General features: G+C 38.0%; 1 protein-coding gene across 4 annotated transcripts in view; it reads right to left on the reverse strand.

Moving 5' to 3' along the window:
* Positions 1 to 22,036, reverse strand: part of Pkib (cAMP-dependent protein kinase inhibitor beta) — an 84,562-nt gene that overhangs the window by 34,818 nt on the left and 27,708 nt on the right. For 3 of the 4 annotated variants that reach the window (XM_055599211.1, XM_055599214.1, XM_055599212.1), the window contains one exon: positions 6,267 to 6,333. The gene's annotated coding sequence lies outside the window, so the exon portion shown is untranslated. Of the gene's footprint in view, positions 1 to 6,266; positions 6,334 to 16,821; positions 16,839 to 22,036 lie in introns of those variants that run through there. The other variant, XM_055599213.1, reaches the window with a different exon arrangement.

A 22,036-nucleotide genomic window follows, 5' to 3' on the forward strand; every position in this document is an offset into this window, starting at 1 on the left:
TATTCTTACTTTCCCTCATTTATGCATCACATCTCTTCTGTTCACCACCTTTAGAATTAAGAACTCCAACCAGCACCTCCTGGGTTTTCAGGCCTTGAGCTTCCAACTGACAATTGCACCATTAGCTTTCATGAATTTGAGATTTGGGGACTTGGGCTAAGCCATGTAGCATGACCAGGATCTCAGTTTACAGGCCCACTAAAGGTGGAGTTAACCTCCACGGTTTTCTCTAGTAAGTCCCTTCCCATGTATTAATCTGTATTTCTATCTCTAGCTACTTATATCTATCTCTAACATCTCTATCTCAATGTCTGCATTTTCCATTGGGTCTAGAGAATCTGAATATCTCAATCCTGAATGTTCAGAACTATTTTCAGAGGAGATGGAATAAAAAAGCTTCCTTTAATTGGCAAGTACAATAAAGATGTGACATCTATAAATTAATTATGCTACATTTCCATCCATTGTTGGTACACTTAATTGTGATGTATTGTTTTATAGTTGCTGTTACCAAGATTTAATTGTTTTAGTTCAATTAGGTTTTTTGTTAAAGCAAAAGTCAGTTTGGCAATTACCCCTATGTGGTGTGAATTAGTTTTATTGAGCACATTGAGTTCGGAGATTGAAATATCATTTCAATATAACACAAGGGAAATTGCACATTACTTGCGTGTTAAAGACAGTAATCTAGATGGCTGAAACTCATTTTGTGTTACCAAAGTAAAAGACAGTTCTTTTGTTTGTTTGTTTGTTTGTTTGTTTTGAAATTCTGAAGAATAATGTTCCATACAAATAACCAAATATAAGTTAGCTATTCACTTATTCATTTAGAAAATATCTGTTGAATGTCAACTATGTGCATGATAGAAAGTTGTAGAACTGCTTTTATAGAAAGTAATCACAATCAACCACCAGCACAGACCTTATATGATTAATGAGTTTTCTCAGGAAAACTTACAGCATAAGACCTCTGCATTGATGTCAGACTCCCACCATTTGCCTGCAAATTTCATGATTTCCTTGTTTTTAATAGCTGAGTAGTATTCCATCGTGTAAATGTACTACAATTTCTGTATCCATTCCTCCATTGAGGGACATCTAGGTTGTTTCCAGCTTCTGGCTATTATGAATAAAGCTGCTAAAAACATGGTTGAACAAATGTCCTTGTTGTGTACTTGAGTATAATTTGGATATATGCCTAGGAGTGGTATAGCTGGATCTTGAGGAAGCACTATTCCTTTCTGAGAAAGCGTCAGATTGATTTCCAAAGTGGTTGTACCAGTTTACATTCCCACCAGCAATGGAGGAGGGTTCCCCTTTCTCCATCCTCTCCAGCATGTGTTGTCACTTGCGTTTTTGATCTTAGTCATTCTGATGGGTGTAAGGTGAAATCTCAGGATTGTTTTGATTTGCCTTTCCTGATGACTAAGGATGTTGAGCATTTCCTTAAGTGTTTCTCTGCCATTCAATATTCCTCTATTGAGAATTTTCTGTTTAGCTCTGTATCCCATTTTTTAATTGGATTACTTGGTTTGTCAAAGCCAAACCTTGGACAGAGTGCGGGGAATCTCATGAAAGAAGGGGGAGATAGAAAGACCTGGAGGGTACAAGAGCTCCAGAAAGAGACTAACAAAGCCATAAAAACTGAACCCTGGAGAGAATGATACCCAACCAAGGACAATGCATGGAGAAGGTCTAAAATCCCAGCTCAGATGTAGACAATCAGCAGCTCATTTTCCAACTAGGGTCCCTAGTAAGGGGAGTAGGGATTTTCTCTGGCATGAACTCAGTGGCTGGCTCTCTGATCACCTCCTCTGGGTGGCAAGGGTTGGGGAGAAAGCAGCCTTGCCAGGCCACAGAGGAAGACAATGCAACCAGTCCTGATGAGTCCTGACAGGCTAGGGTCAAATAGAAGGGGAGGAGGACCTCCTTTATCAGTGGATTAGGGGAAAGGCATAGGGAGAAAAGAGGGAGGGAGAGTGGGAATGGGAAGAGATGAGGGAGGGGGCCACAGCCAGGATACAAATTGAATAAATTGTAATAAATGATTATAACAAAAAAGAAAAAAACCCATCAGACTCATCAATAGTCTGAAATGAAAGAATAAAAACATTACTTGCTGAGGTAAAAAAAAAAAAAGCAACTTCACAAGAAGAGAACAACATGGCACACTCTGTGCCTGTAAGAAGAATGGCTCAGATTTGTGCTGAACTTCTTACAGAAGACTTAAATTTGGTTCCCAGCACCTACATGGTGTTTCACAATCACCCTTATCTTCTGACCCACTAAGGAATGCACATGGCGAGCACATATGTATGTGGGCAAAACACTCATACACATAAAATACACACATATAAAAAATGTAACCAATGTCCAGGAAAGATGGCAGCAGACAGCTCAAGAAGGGGCAACGTGGTAGGAGCCACACCACTCGGATTTGTTACGGCGTAGGTGTGTACCAATAGCAACAGGAAGTCACGGAAGGATTTTAAGAAACAGTGGACAGTCAAACTGCATTTCAGAAAGGTCACGATGGCTGCAACAAATGGCACAGACTGGAAAGACGAATCATGGATTCAGAAATGAGCCAAGGGCCTGGGAAGATGACTTAGCCAGTAAAAGGACTGCTGCATCAGCACAAAGACGAGAGTTCCTCGGAACCTGCACATAAGGTGGGTTTGAGTCTGTAACCCCGCTGCTGGAGGAAGAGAGAGGTGGGGTTCCTGAAGTTGGAACTGGCCAGCCACACCTTCTTGAGTAGATGACATCAATATTAAAAAAGAGACTCTGTGTTTCAAAATGGAGAGCAGTAGAAATCAGACACCTAACACCAACCTCTGATATACATGAACACACTCACATAAACACATGCATACATACAATGCACACACATGCTCTCACACACAAACACTTATAAAGAAATAAGTTTTCAAGGGCTGAAGAGATAACTTACCATTTAACTCCTTGCTAGCCTGACCTCAGCACTCTGTCTCAACAAGAGAACATGGGTTGAATCTCTAAAACCCATATGAAAAGAAAGAAAAAGTCCAGGCATGGTGGCACACATTTGCCATCCCAGAGCTGGTGAGGTAGATATGAAGGTGATCCCTGGTATTTGCTGTTGAGTTCCAAGACAGTGAGAGACCCTGCCTCAAAAGAAAATGTGGACAGTTGCCAAGGATCAACAGCCAAGGTTGGCCTCTGCCCTCTGCACACATGTAGGATATGAGTTTAGAGAACATTGCAATCGTCTAAGTGAGAGATGTGACTAATTTACAAGGTTGCTCATGTGTCCCACTTAACAATTCATAAAATTTCAACTTATTTGCATTTACAATTTGACCTGTTTTCACAGAATTACATGTGGCAGAGCTAAAAGGAGTCAGCCAGCGACGAAGCATGAGGCACATAGGCTTTGCAATGGGTTGTCATCTGATCTTCTGGCTCCTGCTTTTTACATAAAACCTTGGGCAAGCCCAAAAAGTGTCTAAGCTGCTTCCATTTCCTTGGAGTTCACAAAACCAAGCCACCCCAAGTTGAGAAGACTAAGTGTGACAAATGCATGTGGGGTCTTAACTCATGTAGACAAACCATTTATGTTGAGGAAGCCCAGGACAGGTTAGCTGGCAGCTTCCTCTCATCTGAGAGATATTCACCTCCCTTTTGAAACTTTGTCTTCTTTCCAAGTTTTCTTTCTTAGCGTGGAGCACGGGTGCCGACTTTGAGAAGGGGTACAGGGTACAAGGCGACGGAATGGGGAGGAGGAGGTGGTTAGCAGTGGAGGTGGGCATGGGACTAACAGCCTGCCTCTCCTGTGCCTTGGAAGCCTTCTCGCTGCTAAGTGAGGTTTGGTAAGGAAGACACTGGCTTTCCAAATGCAGATGGGCAGGTGAGTCAGAGAGGTCTTTCTACCTACTTACTGCTAGACTGCTCAGAAGCCCAGTTCACCACTAGAGAGACTGTTTTGACCGGTGTTACTGGTTCCTAAAATGGCAGAGGCACAGGCAGAGTCGGCCTCGTATGATGGGGGAGAGCGGGAGTTGGGAGTAAAATATGATATTTAATCTCTGTCTTCTCCTGTGGTAAAGAAAGTCTGTCATTTAATGGGTTTCAAACCTAGATTTAAAAAAGAAATTATTCTCTCATGTATTACTTCCCAACTGCAGTTTCCCTCCTTCTCCTCCCCTAGTCTCCCTTGTTCCACCTTCTCTTGCCCCCAGATCCACTCTCCCCACCCCTAGCCTCCCCTCAGACATGAAGCAAACACAGCATAACAAGCTACAGTAAGATCAGGCACATCCAGTCACATCAAGGCTCGCCAAGGCAACCCAGAAGGAGGAATAGGGTCCTACAAACAGGCAAGAGTCAGAGACAGCCCTGCTCCCACTAGTAGGAATCCCACAAGAACACCAAGCTACTCAATTATATGCAGACGACCTACGTCCAACACCTACAGGCTCCTTAATCTTTGAAAACCACCCTGAATCCCAGCCAGTTGATTCTCACACATGGCTTCTATTAGACATCTCAACACAAGTTTTTCATTCCTTCCACCTGATCTGGACTTGCCAAACATAAGTATATATCCTCATCCGCACAGGCCAGGCACACACACAGCTCCCTAGCTTAACACTGAGGACACAGGGAGACTGTAGTTCAAAATACAGAAATCAGAGACAGTGCTTTGAAACTCTAAAAGCCTACTCAATCTGCTAAATCAGAATTTCAGAAAGAAGATATCTAGGAACACCCATCTGTTAAAACCCAAACCACATTTTCTTTAATATAAATGACCGAATAGTTTGAGAATTATGATTAAAGGAAAAGTCATCTTTCTCAAAGTCTGGCCCATGGATCACTTGCCAGTCAAGGATCTAAGACAGTTGCTGAAACAACAGAAGTGCAGCCAAAAATCCACCCCAAAACATTTTCACACCAAGTCCACAGAACCTGACTTAACTCATAAAACAGTTTATATAAGTCTACTAAGGAAGTATCATTGGATAAAAGCACAAAGTTTACAAAATGACACAGAAAAGATGGGGAAATGTGATATAATGTAGACTTATTTCATTTCTATGTAGTATGGTTTCATCATTTCACTTAGTTCCTGTTACTAGCTGTGGAGGAAACATTGTAGCCTGCCTTGTACTGTCAAAATGAATCATCATCAGAGGATTCAGGTAATTTTTCCAAAATTAGAAAATTAATAAGTGGATGGATTACAAGCAAAAAGTAATGTCACACAGCTAGGCAACAGATCACATCACTACAGGGTATTTAAGAGTTGAATATACCTCTTAACTGAACAATTTGCTAGAACTTATCTGATGAGGCAAGTTAAAGTATGTCACATTCCAGTTAACTGGCTTTATTAGCTACTCTGCAAATGTAAAGTCCATTATAGCAACCACAGATTACCCAAGATAAAATGAATATTAACTACTAAGTAACAGTGATTTGAGAATTTACCTGGATCATGAAAAAGATCTTAAGCAGTGATCAACAACCCTCAAACACAAATATTTACAGCTGTAAAGTCCAGAATCTACTGTACAGATTTCCCAGGCAGTGAGGAATCTATCTAGTGGCTTTGATTCTTGATCTATCTTTACATCATGGTCCCTGGAACTGTGCTCTTGAGCTTAGTATATATTCACCCATGGCTGGCTTTTGTGCTAAGTAAAACAAGCCTTATTAAACTCACAGTTTTCTATCAAGTAATAAGGGGTTAAAATGCTATCACTGCAGATAACATTTTTAGGGCATGTTTTTGTTTGTTGTTGTTGTTTTTTTTTTTTATCGCAGGTTCCTCTAAATTTACGTGGTAATACATCTGTCAAAATGGATGTTTACCTTAAACTTTTGACTTTTTCTCTTTCTTCTTACTTGTGTTATAAACTTTCTAAAATATGAGGATGTGAGGTACCTCATTAAAGCATTAGGCAACATACCAGTCTCATAAAATGTATAGACACAGATACACATTGGAGAAAAACACAGTGAAGATGGCATCAGAAAAGATGAATTGGCCAAAGAAAAAATGCAATATTTACTGGCTGTACATCCATGTGGTAAGGAATTTTTGATTGGGGTTTGGTTTCTTTCAAACCAAACTTGTTGTTGCTATTTTTGAAGAGTGATAGATCTTTTAAATTTTCATGCCCATTCATATTGTATAACTGTATTTGGCCAAACAGAGGAGCTATTTATTCCCCCAATCAGTTTCTAATTACTTAAGTACAGAAAAATAAAAAGATACTTACAAATTTCTGATGAAAATATGCTGTTATGCAAAGACAGGTGAAGGTTGAAGCTGTAAAACTTTCTGTCCTGAAAATGGAAAAGAGAGAAGAAATTCACTTTGAAGAACTAGAAAAAAGAATAATTAAGGTAAAAATTAAATTTCAATATTTTTAATTTAATTTTATTTTCATTAATTATAATTCATTCACTTTATATACCAGCTGTAGCCCTTTCTCCCATCCCTTCCCTTTTCTTCTCCTATACCCCTCCCCCAGTCTAATGATAAGGGAGGTCCTGCTCCCTTTCCATCTGACCATAGTCTATCAGGTCTCATCAGGACTGGCTTCTTTGTCTTCCTCTGTGGAGCGGTAAGGCTGCCCCCACCTCAGGTGGAGGTGATCAAAGAGCCAACCCATGAGTTCATTTCAGAGATGGTCCCTGGTTCTATTATTGGGGAACCCTCTTGGACCCTGAGCTGCCATGGGATACTTCTGTGCATGGGTTCTAAGTTATCTCCATACATGATCCTTGTGTGTAGTATGAGTCTCAGAAAAGACCCCTGTGCCCAGATTTTTTGGTTCTGTTGCTCTCTTTGTGGAGCTCCTGTTCCCTCCAGGTCTTTCTCCCCCTTCTTCATAAGATTCCCTGCTCTCTGTCTAAAGTTTGGCTATGAATCTCAGCATATGTTTTGATATCCTGCTGGGTAAAGGCGCTCTGTGATAGGCTCCTGTCCTATTCCCTGTTTTCTTCCTCGGTTGCCTTTGTCCATCTCGTTTGCCTTTCTGAATGAAGATTGAGCATCTTACCCAGGGTCCTCTTTCTTAATTAGCTTCCTTAGGTGCACAAATTTTAGTATGATTATCTTATACTATATGTCTAATATCCACTTATAACTGAGTACATACCATGTGTGTATATTTTGGCTATGCTTTTTAAAGCAGGGTTGAACTAATGATTTTCCTAGCTTTCTTGAGAAAATTAGAACCTGTGAGTTAATGGCGATACCGTATGTTGACAATCCAAAGGGACCAAACTACCAACACTAGATATATTGAAAATTATCAGCCACACAGTCTAGAGAATAATTACTGCATCAGCACTGATCAAAGGCAAGTTGAGAAAAAAAACTCATCTCATAGACACAATAGCAAACGGTTTTTACTTACATTCCCAGATAGACCATGTAAGAAAATGTTGCCATTGCTATATTTTTGAGAAGTCGTAGATATACATCACATGTTGAGGACATGATCTCATGTATTTCATTTTCAGTTGGATATGCAATGTCTTCTATAGGCTTGTGCCTTTGAACCTTTGGTTTCTGGCTATAGGTGGATCTCTGGCTTTGGAACATGTAGGAGGTGGAACCAAGGTAGAGGGAGCAAACCACTAGGAGTGGGTTTTAAGATTATGGTCTGGAACCTGTTCCATCTACCTTTCTTTTTTTAAATTAACATATAAGAAGCTGTGTCATCAAGCTCCCACTACCTCTGATGGCCCCAGCTTCCCTGTGTTTCTTGCTGTGATAAACGGCATTCCTCTAACTGGTGACCCCAAATAAGTCTTGCCTCTTCTAAATTGTTATTTCTATCAGGTATTCGTCCACAGCAGCCAGAAAGGTAGCCAAAACTGAGGCATAGTTTCTAAGTGCCAAGCACAGATATGGAAACCACAGATAAGGAATCAAACCATCTTCTTTCCAATTATGAAAACAAACTACATGCATTGGATTCCTCTTCAAAATAATGACCCCTGGCTCTTGATTTAAGCACCTTACGCAAATAGTGTGGAAAGCAGTAGGCATGTGATGTGCCAGTGTTTACTTTAGCCACTCAAAGCAATAATTTATGTCCCTTCAGTGTGCCACTCACCCTTCCCAAACCACTTCAATTTCCTAAATTATATTCTTATATGCATGCTTGCTTCCTGAAGATTCATTCTTTACCTACATATTGGGCAGAATGGTTTTAAAGTAAGTCTGTTCATGATCACCCTATGATTGATCATTTCCTGGCTTCCTATCACTACAGAATCAAACTCAAGCCACTTTATTTGGTAAAAGATGCCCTGCAGAAATTAACTCCATTCTACATTTCTCCTTGCTTTTCAATCAAATCCAGTTTGCATCAATGCTAAAACTCTAATGTTATACCCAAGCAATGGCTTTTTACTTGCTGTCATGCTGAGGCTCTTTACCCTGTTTTCTCTCACCTCTTGCTACCATCTATTCATCTATTCTGGGTCAACTTGAACACCCTTTCCCAGAATCCTTCCACATCTCTTTCAGACTAGGTAGAATATTATAAATTTCTTCTCAGTGACTACCTTTTTTCTCATTCAAGTTTTAAGTTGTTTTTTTTTTTTAAGCCATTTAAGGGCATGAATGGTGACTCATTTGTCTTATCTCTAGCACAATATTTCATAGGTGTTGGTAGAAATGCAATAAATAATTTGCTGAATGTCAAGATTCATGAGGTAATTTTCAGACTTACAGCTATCTGACTGCATACTTTATCAGTTGTGAGAAGCTTACAAATTGAAAGAGGGCATTTTTAGCCTTGTTCCTATATCTAACTTCTCATATGGTTTATTATTGTTCCACTTACTCAGGAACAGTTTCCCTTCTTGAGTCTCATATTTATAGGCCAAAATTAAGGAAGTGAGGAGAGAAAGAGAAAAATAAATTGTAAAATAGTCATCTGGAAAGTATTAAGAAGATAAAAATTTGTAAACCTAAACATTTATATACTATCTGTACACATCACTAAAAATCCAAAATAAAGAAAGAAAAAAAAAACTTCTATAACCCACTTTCTTTTTTTAACCATTTGCATGTGGTCATTGGCAAAGATCCACAAGAAAATAAAAACAGGAATCCACTACTAATTCAGTTAAATATAACCATGCATTGAATTTGTGTCTTCAAATGGTAATTAAAATCTCTATAACTTAACATTCTTTCCAGAATTAAATTTAATGTTATAAATTTTCTCCTACTTTTGTCTATGACTGGACAAAAACATGAAATAAGAATAAACAATTATTTTTCCCTCTTGACTTCTTTTTTGACTAATGCTACATCCAAAAATACTTCTTCAATGGACTTTGAAAATAGTTTTACACCCATTATTTCGATTCTTCATATATCAAGATTCAGATCTGCAGATAACATGATAAATACAAACAGTGAAAGTTAAGAGTGAAGGTATCTCTACTCATCCTTTATTATTAAACATTTTTGTGCAAAAGTACTAATATTCCCAAAAGAGTTTCAAGAAAGGTGGGATATCCCTACCTTGTAGCTTTGACCTACTATAAAATAACCTTGCGTCATCCAAAAGGAAACTCTCAGTTGAGAGATGGCCCCGATCAGATTGCCCTGTGAATTTGTCTATGAGGGACTGCCTTGATTGCTAATCAATATGGAAAAGGCCAGCTCACTGTTGGTGGCACTATCCCCAGGCAGGTGATCCCAGGCTATCTAAACATATGCTGAAGAGAAAGCCAATGAGCGTGCTTCCTCCTCCGTGCTTTCTGCTTCAAATTCCTATTAGAATTCCTGTGCTGACTTCCTTCAATAATAAAATGTCACCTATAAGCAAAGTAAACTGTTTTTACTTTTAAATTATTTCAGGTCATGTCGTTTGTCATAGCAACAGAAAGAAAACTAGAAAAAATTCTTACATAATTTTATTTTTACAAATAATAAAAATTACTAGGCTAATATACACTAAATTATAAGTGTAATATATGTTAAATACTTCAAGATAAATGTAAAATAAAATAAACATAAGTAATATTCTAAACTATAATTGTAATATATGTTAAACACTTATAAAATGAAATAAATATAAGTGTTTATTGTTATTTGAATGAAAATGACCCCATAGGTTCATATATCTGTATGACTGTTCCTAGTTGTTGAAACTGTTGAATGATTAGGTGGCATGGCCATTTTGGAGGAGATGTGAGATTGTGGATGGGCTTTGAAGTCTCAAAAACCCAAGCCCGGCCATACCACTCTCTCTGTTTCTTCCTCCAAGTTTTGGATAAGGGTGCAAACTCTAAGCTGCTGCTTCAATGTCATGCCTACCTGCCTGCTAACATGCTCCTTACGATGATGATCATGGACTCACCTGTAGGAGGCATAAGGTCCTTGTGCTCAAAGATAAGCACTAGGGAAACCAGGAATGTTAAACACACAGGCTGTCTCTTCAGAGAGAGAGAGAGAGAGAGAGAGAGAGTGGTATAGCCCCTCTTATGCTCAGAAGGCTGGGGTTGGGGTGGTTAGTAGCCTGTAACCTTTACACTATCTGTATGACCGAGACCAGATTAGATCCTCAGCTCGACCCTTAAGATGTAACCTGTAGTTCATCTACAGAACCCATCTTTAAGGAAGAGGCCGTATATACTCTACAAAGAGTGTTTCAGTGTAACCATCCCTTAAACTTTGTTATACCCATGGCATTTGGTTAATTATCACCATGAAACTTTTTTTTCCAAATTGTGATAGTCTTAAGCCCAAAATAAACAATTGGGTGCCTGACTCGATGTTTGAACCAACACCAGTTACTGAGTCGTGCTGAACAGGACTTCCTTCTTGTCTGACACAAGCTCTGCTGGCCATGGTGTTTGCAGAGAACCCTGCACTCACCATCTGAAACTGCGAGCAAGCCACCAATTAAATGCTCTTTTTCATAAGTTGCCTGGGTGACGGTGTCTCTTCACAGCAATAGAAGTGTGGCTAAGATGGAATTCTAATATGCTTTTCCTGAACTTTAATATGTAATGAATAATTTTCATGATATAGATACCACACAAGGTCTAACCCCCTCTCATTGGGCTCTGCAGAAATTACATTTACTTCCAAACTTGATCATACTTTGGTAGATAAGAGATACAAAAGGCCAAAGAGCAAGTGACCTCAGCAAGATCGATTTCATTTTCCATAAAAAAAGAAGAATCAACATGTGAATGTATCAGCAGAAATCCATCACCTTAGAAACAAGCATCTTCAGAATTGTGATCTACTGGAGATCTTGACTATCATCCTGTCCAGTGACTTTTTTAAAAATATGTATTTTTTTTTTGTATATGAGTGCTCTATCTGCATGTACATCTGCATGCTGGAAGAGAGCATCAGATCCCAGAATGGATGATTATGAGCCAACATGTGTTTGCTGGGAATTAATCTCAGGACTTCTGAAAGAGCAGACAGTGCCCTTAACCGCTGATCCATCTCTCCAGCCTTCATCCAGTGACTTCAAACTGTTTTATTTTAAATCAAGTCATAAGCAGAAGGCCAATGTAAAAAACACACACGTAAAGAACTTCTATGGATATCACAAGTTTGAAGCTCTTTTCTTTCTGCCACTGTTCCTCTTTTCAACCAAGGTTATAGTTAGAGAACTAAATGGCCATTTGCCGTTATAGAGATCTGACTCACTGGCTAGAAATGAAACAAAAGCAGCCACTTCACAGCTGAATGCAATAACATTGCTAAAAGCATTTATTCTGAGTGTTTATCTTTCCCTTTGGTGCTCTTCTTTCACAGGACTGGTTTCCTGGTTGTTTTTTTTTTTTTTTGTGTGTGTGTGTGTGTGTGTGTGTGTGTGTGTGTGTGTGTTTGTTTTTTTGTTTTTGTTTTTGTTTTGTTTTTTTGGCAGTGAAGGTCTGAATCTCATTTAATAAATATGTAAATCATGAGTAAATAAGACTTAGGGTAATTTTTGCCTCTAGGGTTAGCAAAATAGTAAACACATTTTATTGCTTTCCTAGTAAATTATGACAGGTTGGTTATACAAGTTTCTATCGCACAGCATCTAGAATTGTAGACGGAAATTTCAAAAGACAATCTCAGTCAAAGGTGTGTCTTGCTATAAAAGTACTCACACATCAAGTTGTAGCATTAGAAATTGAAATAAGCTGTTTTGGAACAAATAATCAACTAGGCACAGGATAAGATTTGGTCTAAGCTAGTATTTTAGTGTTTTACAATTTCCATGAGACACTAAATGTAACAACAGCTCCTTCACGAGGTATTTTTACAACAAATAGCTGTTGTAAAAATAGAAAAATATGAAATATAAAATTTTTAGCCTAGAAAAATATGAAAGCTTGAATGTGTCAGATAAGTACCATTGAACTCTGTAAGGCAAATTAACCACTCCAACTGTCTGAAGAAGCTCTTAAAATGTATTTAATCTCTCAAGCATGCCAAGCACCGAAAGGGAGTGGTTACAATAAGGTATGTGAGCCCCCAACTATGCTTTCTACCTACAGCCCAAGGAATTCTCAGGAAAATTAGTGGCGGTGTGAGTGATACGAATAAGGCATGCAACACACGCTTGCTAATAAATAAATGCATCAATGAAAGAATAAACATTTTAAAAGGGCTGAGATTAGAGAGAGTAAGATAATAGTCCTTAAGGAGTCTTAGAGATTGTACGCTTTAGACCACTGGCAAAGCTTGACAAATTTTAATGTTAAATGAGTTTTTCCTTAAAAGAAGAAATGGGTCGATTAACAGCAAACACACACAAACATAAGTGAAAAGTCTCTAGATGTGATCTCAGTAATGAGCAATAAAAACCCACCAAAGGGTGAAGACAGTAAAATTAGAATAATGAAGAGGTGACAAACTAGCTCCCTGTGGATAGTGATTCTATCCCCACCTCCTCACGTCTGCCATTCCTCTAAAGAACAAGAAAGCTTAACACAACTCTGCCTCCTGTTGTTAGGAGCGGTCTTCCCAAAGACTGTTTCATTAAGGATGAGTTGTGAGAAGGATTTCTAAGTCAGTTCTACATTACACTCTGAGAGAAAGAAAAGCAGTTGTCTCTTCCTCTTTGTGAACAGGGTTGAATCTGCGGAGGTGAGTCATTAATTACAAGGTGGACAGAGACTCTGCAATGAGGATATACAAGATGGAAAGTGCCTCACTTGTGACACTTTCCTCACTGTAACAATGTCTGGTCATGGTACATCCCTAACTACCTCGCAGAGCTGTCTGGAGGGAAAAACTAAGCTTTACACTGTGTTTACGCCACTCTTATTTTGAGGCTTTATTTTAAGTACCAAACCCATGTCCTAGCAAATATATGTGATAAGAATATTTTTAAAATGGGAAAATTTATGGAAAGTACTCCTAGGAGATACTGGATGAGAGTTAGCATGAGCTAAAACATAAAAGCATGTCCAGGTTCAATGTCTAGGGAACTAGGGCAAAGGAAGAGAGGAAGAGAGGGATGTTGAGGCTATCTGGGTTCGGATGATAGAAGAGACAAGGGAGGTACTCAGCACATAACTGGAGCCAGAAGTCCAGGACTCGAAGGAGGAAAGTGAAAATGGAAGACCAACATTTTCTCATATTAATGTAGTTTACAAATGAGAACTGAATGTCAGAATAAGATACCCTGTACTACCCAAAATTGAATAACGGAGTATTTGCACACAAATCATCAAGAAGCTTCAAAAAATGGCACAGGAAAAAAATAAATAAATAAAGACATTTCTTACATAGAAGTACAAAATTTTTAAAAACAGAATAGTATTAATGCAAGCTGGCAGAGACATTTAAATGAATTTCATGTAGTCTACAGATGTTTAAAATTCACCTAAAGATCTGGTGAAAAAATTAAAACAATCATTTCTTGAAATAGAAAAGCATTCATCGAAGTTCTGAGCAAGCCAAATTCAATTTCAGGAATCTAACAGAGACTTGAGCCTCTTCTCCTTTTGAAAGAAACCCTCAGTAGAGGAAGGAGAGAAGGCGAGAGAATAAAGGCAGAGGAAGCAGAGGTGTCTTAGCTTTCTACCTGTTATTTCCTGGGTGATGACCCCGGAAATGGCATACTGAAGTCAGAGCCTCCTCCCTGATTTCTATAGTTTGTGATTTTACGTTTAAGCCTCAAAGTTAATAAGATAATGCAAAGTTTGCAAGAAGGAAATAAGCTATCTCCGATAAGGAAAAAGGCAACAATTTGGGAATTTCTGTCATTTGTAAGATGTATTACAGCTACTAGACAGTCACCAATGTTCCAGAACTTTCAGAGGAGATTACACCGTGTACCCTCCAAATATCTTCTTTCTCCCCACTGGACTAGCCCACCCAATGAAGACAGAATATTTCAGGAAGGAATCAGAGCAAAGATTTCTGTTTCTCTTTGTACCATGAACTTCAGACTGTAAAGATCGTTTCCTTTCTTGAAAAACACACACTATAGCTGCTCAGGGACTATTCAGTAAGCTTCTAGGACTTTCTCTTAGAACCACTGAATTTCCATTTAAATCATTCACACTAAAATCATGGGTATGAGAAACTGTTCTTCTTTTCCTTTGAAGAGAAACCTGGTGGTAATCTGTTCCTTGTTCCACAGTGACGGCATTATAAGTGGGTCTTTCTGTGTGCATTGGTGGGAGTGGAGTTTTCCTTGTGGTTTTTAGGCTTTAGCGTTCAACTTGAGTTTTATAAATTTTTCACGTGGGATCTTGTTTAAGATCTCACACCCCTTCACTATGGTGTTTGTTTGTTTGGTTTTCTATTTTAATACAACGATTGGGAATTACTTCTTCCATGTGAATCCAGAATGGGAAGGCCCACCATAAAATGATCTTTCCTGTATGAGCACATGCAGGGCACTGGAGCAACAGCTGCTATAAGTCATCAAGTTAGCTTGCGAGGAGTGAGGGAGCTTTCTTTTTGTGTTGAATTGCATAAAGGAAGATGCATGAACAGAAGATGCAGCGTATGGCAAGTGTGGACCCTGTGATTCTTGGGTTCTTAAAATTATAATGTGACCTTCAAACCACTCAGATCAAATGGGAAAAGCCTTCTCCTGATATCACGAGGTGCCACATAAAAAACACAGCACTCTTTGATTTCCTCTGCCTGAGGGGGTAGCAGCTTAACCAGGCCACAGAGGAAGACAATGCAGCCAGTCCTGATGAGACCTAATAGACTAAAGTCAGAGGAGGTCCTCCCCTATCAGTGGACTGGGGGAGGGGCATGGGAGGAGATGAGGGAGGGAGGGTGGGATTGAGAGGGGATTAGTGAGGGGCCTACAGCTGGGATACAAAGTGAGTAAACTGTAATTATATAAAAAATAAAAATTAAAAAGTGAATAAAAAAAATACACAGCACCAAAGCAGCAGGCTCACATGTGCTATGAATTACTCACTGTTTCTTAATGGTTGCCTGCAAAGCTTCAGTAAAAGTAGAAATTTGTAAAGCTTTCACCAGTATAGTGCATGTAACACTCTGAGTATGATAGGTTTGTAGATGTCACATGTCTGCTGGATGCTGTAAAATATCTTTTTATGATAAGATTTTATCTTCCTTCAGATTGGTTGTTCAGAAGTCAACAAATCAAATGATCTACTATCAGTTACCTTTACAAATAAAAAATAAAATAAAAAATTAGGTAACTTCTCGAATCCAGGAAATAAAAAGACAAATGGATTTGGGTAACTATTAGGTAACAAAATATTATCACAAATAATTATAAACTTAATTGAGCTAAAATGTTAAATATACCTCCAATATTGTTATATGCAAGCTAGCATGTTTACCCTCTGTACCTGAACATGCTTATTGATAAAGAAAAGAAACAACAAGTATCTAAGGTATAAAACTGAATACCTCCACTTTCTGGGAAGAAAGGAAGCAAGAACTGCTATTGCCTTCACTTTCCTGAAGCCGTAAATTTTGTCTCACTGAATCTTTACATAAGACGTAAGAAATCACTAAGAGTATCAAATGCCTGAAGGAACCTTCACTTCTACAAGTCAGTGCCAAGCAGAAACAAGACTTGAATCCAGGACTGCCTAGGACAAAACCATACTAATTAATGACAGAAGCAATAACTACATCAACTTATAGCAGCCAACAGATGAATTCTGCCTCAGTGGTCACTTTGGATAAGTTTCTGTATTTTTTTCAAAGATACTTCTATTTAATGTTATATTACTATTATTTTATGACCGGATGCTCCATCTCTACATTTGTAACATCGGTAACCTGCTGAGAGGAAGCTGATGTTTCTGGGAAAGGCATATCAGTGTGTTCCAGGGCAGACCAATATGACCAATCGCTGTGTGGTCACTGAGCTCAAACTTGACCCTTGGCTTTTTGAGACCATTTTTCTGTTTGTAACTTAGACCACACATTCCAAGCTTGCTTCACGGGTTCCATTGCTGCCTCCATGCTTCTGGGTACACCACTCTGCCTGCTATGAATAATTTTTAAAGGGACTTTTGAAGAATGAAGGATAAACATGGCCTTCTGGTAAGAATCATCTGTGAAAAGTATACTGAAGGCTTTTATTTAGCTCATCAACAAAGCAACTTCTATTTTCCACACTTATTTTCACTAAGGTGTATAGTCTGGCTTTGCTTTTGTTTTAGGAGTAGGGTGGTTTTTGTCATAATTTGTTGTGGTTTTAGTGATTTAAAAAAAAATCATATATATGATCTCAAAGACCAAAAGCTTAGGGATAGGGAGATGTCTCAGAGATTAAAAGAACAGACTTTACACTGCTCTTGCATAGAACACAATTTATAATTCCCAGTACTTACATCATGTGGCTCACAGCTGACCTAAGTCCAGCTCCAGGGCATCTAATGTCCTCTTCTAGGCCCCCAAAGCATTACGCTCCTGTAAACAAACCCATACACTGACACATACAACCCTAATTAAAATATTTTTGAAGAAGAAAAAAACTTGTCTTTTCTAACTCGTGATCTTTCTAGAACCAGAGAGAAGGTGAAAGCAGCCACTGCAGGCAGCTGCATAGACTGCCATCACAGCAGATACTCCGTCCAAGGCTCAGCTAAATTTAAAAAAACACTAATGTCATTAGAGTCCAGATTTAGAAATTAACATACTTTAATATACTTTTTACAGAGGTGTATTCTCCCTAGCGTGATGGTTATTTAACAAGCTAAATTCTAAACATTACACTAAATATTTGCTATTGAAAATTAATTAACTTACTTAAACATAGTTTACCTTAATATATTAAATTAAATTTAAAGGCAAAAAAACCTTTTGGATAAGATTTTTAAAAAGATAAAAATCAACACAAATATATTTAACTTAAAACATCATCTCCCAAACTGGTAATGACTATGTGTCTAATATATCCTGTCTGAATGCACACTTTGTATGACAGCACCTTATCCATGTCAGGGTTTATCTAGCTCCGAGAAAAACAGCAGCTGCAGTGCTGATTCACTAAAGCTAATTCTCAAAGCTGCTGCTCTCCTACTGAAAGCAGTGCTTCTAATGTCAGTAATTCTCTTACTATTGTAGAAGCTGTCACGGAGTCATCAGCCTGGCTGTGTCAATTGATGTTCTCCTTTCATTGCAACACATCAGAAAGAACTGGTTGAAATACCATCTGTGGACCTTTAAACACCAGAGTAACCACACACTCATGAAAATACACCCATTTTGTAAAATATATGATTTAAAAAAAAAAAGCCATTGTTGCAGATGCTGACGGACTATGTGCTTTTCAGTTGAATAATCCCACCCACCGTCCATGTTTCCCTAAGGAGTTGTTCGCAGTCTATCATATTCCAACTGTAACAGAAATGTCAAATTTAGGACCATGAGTACAGTACTATCTCTCAAAATGATATGTTAAAGTCATCACCCGTGGTACCTATGAATGTAATTGAACTTGAAAGTAGTTATTGCAGGGTAACTGAAATTCAAAAAGAAAAGTCTCAGTAGAATAAGATGAGCCATTAAGCCAATATGACTGCAGTCCTTATAACAAGAGAGGAAACAATGTTTCATCTCATAACCTGTAGGCATTAACTGATATCAACATGGTGACTGATACCCAGAAGAACAAAGGGATACCCCTTTGCTCTATCATGAGAATATTTTCCATGATGTTTTGCAAGCAAATCAAATGCAAAAGAAATGATAGCAAAATGGTAAGATCAAAGAACCAATTCACTGAACTGCTGCTTTGTACTATCTCTTGGGGGCAGCAAGACAGAGATGCTAGAATAGAAACATCTTTGCCTAGTGTTAACTCTACCACTGATGACCTCTGTGTTATTCAAAAAGTTAAACACTCTCTATAACCTTCAGTTTACTCCTGAGTACCACAAGACTAACACTCTCACCAAATTCACACAGCAAGTGCTCAGTAATGGCTAGCAATGTCACCACTTAGCTCAATGTTGGCCTAAACTGGGAACCTCTCCCAAGGACTTTGCTTTTTCTCTTTGAATCAAAAAGAGACAAGGCCAATAAGAAAATGAATCAACTCTAAACATACCCATAGTGCCATAAAAATTACTTATATAACTGCACTATACCCAACTAGAAATGTTAAAACATCCCAAATTTTGTTGGTAGGAAAATTTCTAAAATACATTAATTCCTCTCTCCTGTTTTTTGAGTTACTAATAACTACCATCAATATATACTTAAAAGCTACTGAGTAGGGTAATATTTTTATCATTTGGGCTTCTAGTAACTTTTACTAAATCTCATTAGATGATTAATTTTTTATGCTTTAATGTACAAAAAGAGTAATTTCTTGTTAAGAACAAGCTTATCTAATAACTGTTTATATAATATTCTTGGGGAATGTATATAATTACCCTTGTCCATTCAAATGCTGATATCTCTACCCCACTCTCTGGTGTCAATTAGGACATTGCATTGTAATGTTTATTCGAAGCATCACCTGTCTCAAGTTTGTGTAAACATGCCACCATTTGTTCTGTGTTGTCAATAAAACGACCAGCCACTGACATGCAATGGGGAGAATAGGGTGGGACATCTGGTCTGGAGGGAAGGAGAAGGAAGCAACGAGAAAAGAGATCAGCAGGGAGGATCTTGGAATCATGAGGGATAAACTGGACCTAAGATATGACCTAAAAGCAAGTATAATGTGAGAAATCTGAATGGTAGGAAACTATGCAGGCCTGGAATTTTAGGATGGAGTAACTATTGCCCAGCATTGTACTATAGGTTAATCAAATTAATTCTAGTCTTTATGTGATGATTTGGGTATACAGATGGTTTAGGAATAACCACTGCTTAGCTAAAAGATAAATCAATAAATATTAATAACCCACAACAAGTAGCGCCCAACTAATCTAAGTATCCACACTCTTTAAATCATACTTTAATATAATTTGGTGGGGGCGGGGAATAAGCTTCCAGCAATACAACCCAAACTGAAAACCTAAAATCTCCCAGGTCAATTACTGTCTCTTAAAGAGAGATCCTTAAACAGGCTCAGGAGCAAAAGACAGTCTACTGTGGGCAGACCTGAGACTTAACATAAAAAAAACTGGTTGCTGCTACAGTCTAACAGGAGGGGTACACAAGCATGGCTTCCTTGTACTGTGGCTGGCTCAGCCCAGCTCACAGAAACAACAGCAGCCATGGCTGGCAAGAAAGGAACTGGAGGCAGACAGACCTCTAGACAGAGCTTGGCCTAAAACTGCATCTAAAATAAAAAATGCCACGGCAGAGAGTGTGTTCATCCCTTTTGGCTTTGTTTTGGTTGTCACAGTCATGGATCTGGTTGCAATATGTTTAATGATGATGGCTCTTCTTCATGCCTTCTCCAAGAAAGTTCAAGAAGAAAATGGGGAAAAAGCCAACGACAGAATTACTAAGTTACAAACAATAAAAGGGCACTCTTCCTAATAAAAATTAGATTAATAACAGCTAAAATTCAAAGCTCTCTGGTTGCAAGATACTTGTCATCTCTTTCTGGTAAGGGTCTGCCCATTTCACAGTAACAACAACTAAATTCCAAAATATAAGCAACTGGGCTTTGCCTGTTACAACCTAAATTGGCACAACTGACCCAAAACTTAAAATTTTCTTGTCTCTTTGCTTAATTTTCATTTAAATGTTTTGCGTTGCAATGATATGGATTTGAGAAAATATATTTGAACAAGTTGGTGAAGGCACATTCCTTTAATCCCAACACAAAGTAAAAAGAAACAGGCAAATCTCTGAGTTCCAGATCAACCTTGATTTACATAATGAAAGCTGGGATGGCAACTCCTGCTGTTTAGCCATTTGCAGAGATAATCTAAGATTCAAAATGACAAAATTTTCCTTAAGGTTAAGTTCTTTTTTCTTAATAATAGATGTTATGTCCTTACTGATGTAAAGGTTGGATTCACATCAATTTTAGGTTTATGTAAGAAAAGATGATGTCACACTGCTCAAAAAAGGCCAGCCAATATCAAAACTGGTACTTCCACAGAACTGATACAAAAGGGCATTTTGTCTTAAGAAATATGTTCTGGTGCTCAATGTAAGAACTCAAAATTAGTCTGTGAGACAAACAAGAAAACTGCATGCCTCCCGTGTCAAAAACTTTTAAATGCTGACTAAATTAAGGTGTCACACTACTCTGGAAGCTGGCTTATCCTTTCAAACTTGAGACATTTTCACAGGGGACAAGCATTGGTCATGCCCGATACAAAAAAGACAAAGGAGGCTTACAGGTGGCAAAGTATATGCCAGCCTAGTTAAGTCCTAAAAACTCAAAAATTATAATTCATATGTTTAAAAAGCAGAACTGTCCATCCCATATTAAAAAGGGGGCAAGCCAAAGATAGTCAAAACAAATGTAGGGAATTTATATAAAGTTTGGTTATAAAAGCAGCTGCCCATTCTGTATATAAAAAAGGGGTAAGCCAAAAAATAGCCACAACCAATTTAAAAATCCAGGCACAAGATGCCTAAGATATGTTTAAATGCTAAAGGTAAAAGAGAGTTTATATAAAGTTTGGCTATAAAGGCATAACCACCTATTCTATATAGAAAAGGGGATGAGACAAAAATAGCTACAACGTATATTAAAACCTAGGCCTAAACCTCTAAACAGGTACAAGATGCCTAGAGTATGCATAAACTCTAAATTAAAAAGTTTATATAAAATTTATTTAAAACATGCCTTTTCTATTGCTCAAGGCAACCAGCTTGTTTCTCCAATGGGAGGCCTTCTCTCGGGACATGGATAACAGCTTGACATAATAAAACAGATGCCCAAGAGCTCAAAAAAGATATTTTGATCTATACAACTTTGTTTTGATTTCAACATGATGATGATTGTATGTTCATTATTTATTAATTTTAGAACAATACAATGCGTGTGAGAAGTTATATGTTTGCAGAACAAAAAGACTGGACACTAGAGACGCTGGGTCATACCTGACAGAATTCATCCTTCCAATATGCTGAGATGTTGAAATATCTGTTTCAGCATCTTGTACATTCCAGCATTCTGCTTGCTCCTGCCTCAACTGCTTCCATTGTTATTTCTCATCAAAGCCTGATCCCAAGAGAACTTTGAAGAAAGCTGCCAATCTCAATTAGTGCAGCATTTTAGACTGTTCCAAACAGGACTTCTATTAAGCCTAAAATTTCTCAATATTCAAAGACTGGACCACGAATGATAATGCTTGCTTAATTTACCTTAATTAAAATTTTTCTGATTTTTCTTTGCGCCCCCTAATGGGATTTCTGCATGTCCAAAATGTCAGCTAGAAGAAATGTATGAGAATGACGAACAATTTTACTTAAGGAAGGTTTGATAGGTTTGTGGTTGTTTTCTGTGGCTATGAGTGTTTATTGTCATTATGAGATGGTTATAAATTATTAATGGTCTTATTAAGAGAGAAAACAAGGTTAGACTCAGGAATTCCTGTCTTTCCCTTTTTCTTTTCTCTATCTTTCTTACATAAGTAGAAAAGGGATTGAAAAGAAAGAATCTTATAGGATATCTTATAGGAA

The sequence above is a fragment of the Psammomys obesus genome, unplaced genomic scaffold (assembly GCF_907164565.1).
Source record: "Psammomys obesus unplaced genomic scaffold, mPsaObe1.curated_primary_1811, whole genome shotgun sequence".
Taxonomy (NCBI): Eukaryota; Metazoa; Chordata; class Mammalia; order Rodentia; family Muridae; genus Psammomys; species Psammomys obesus.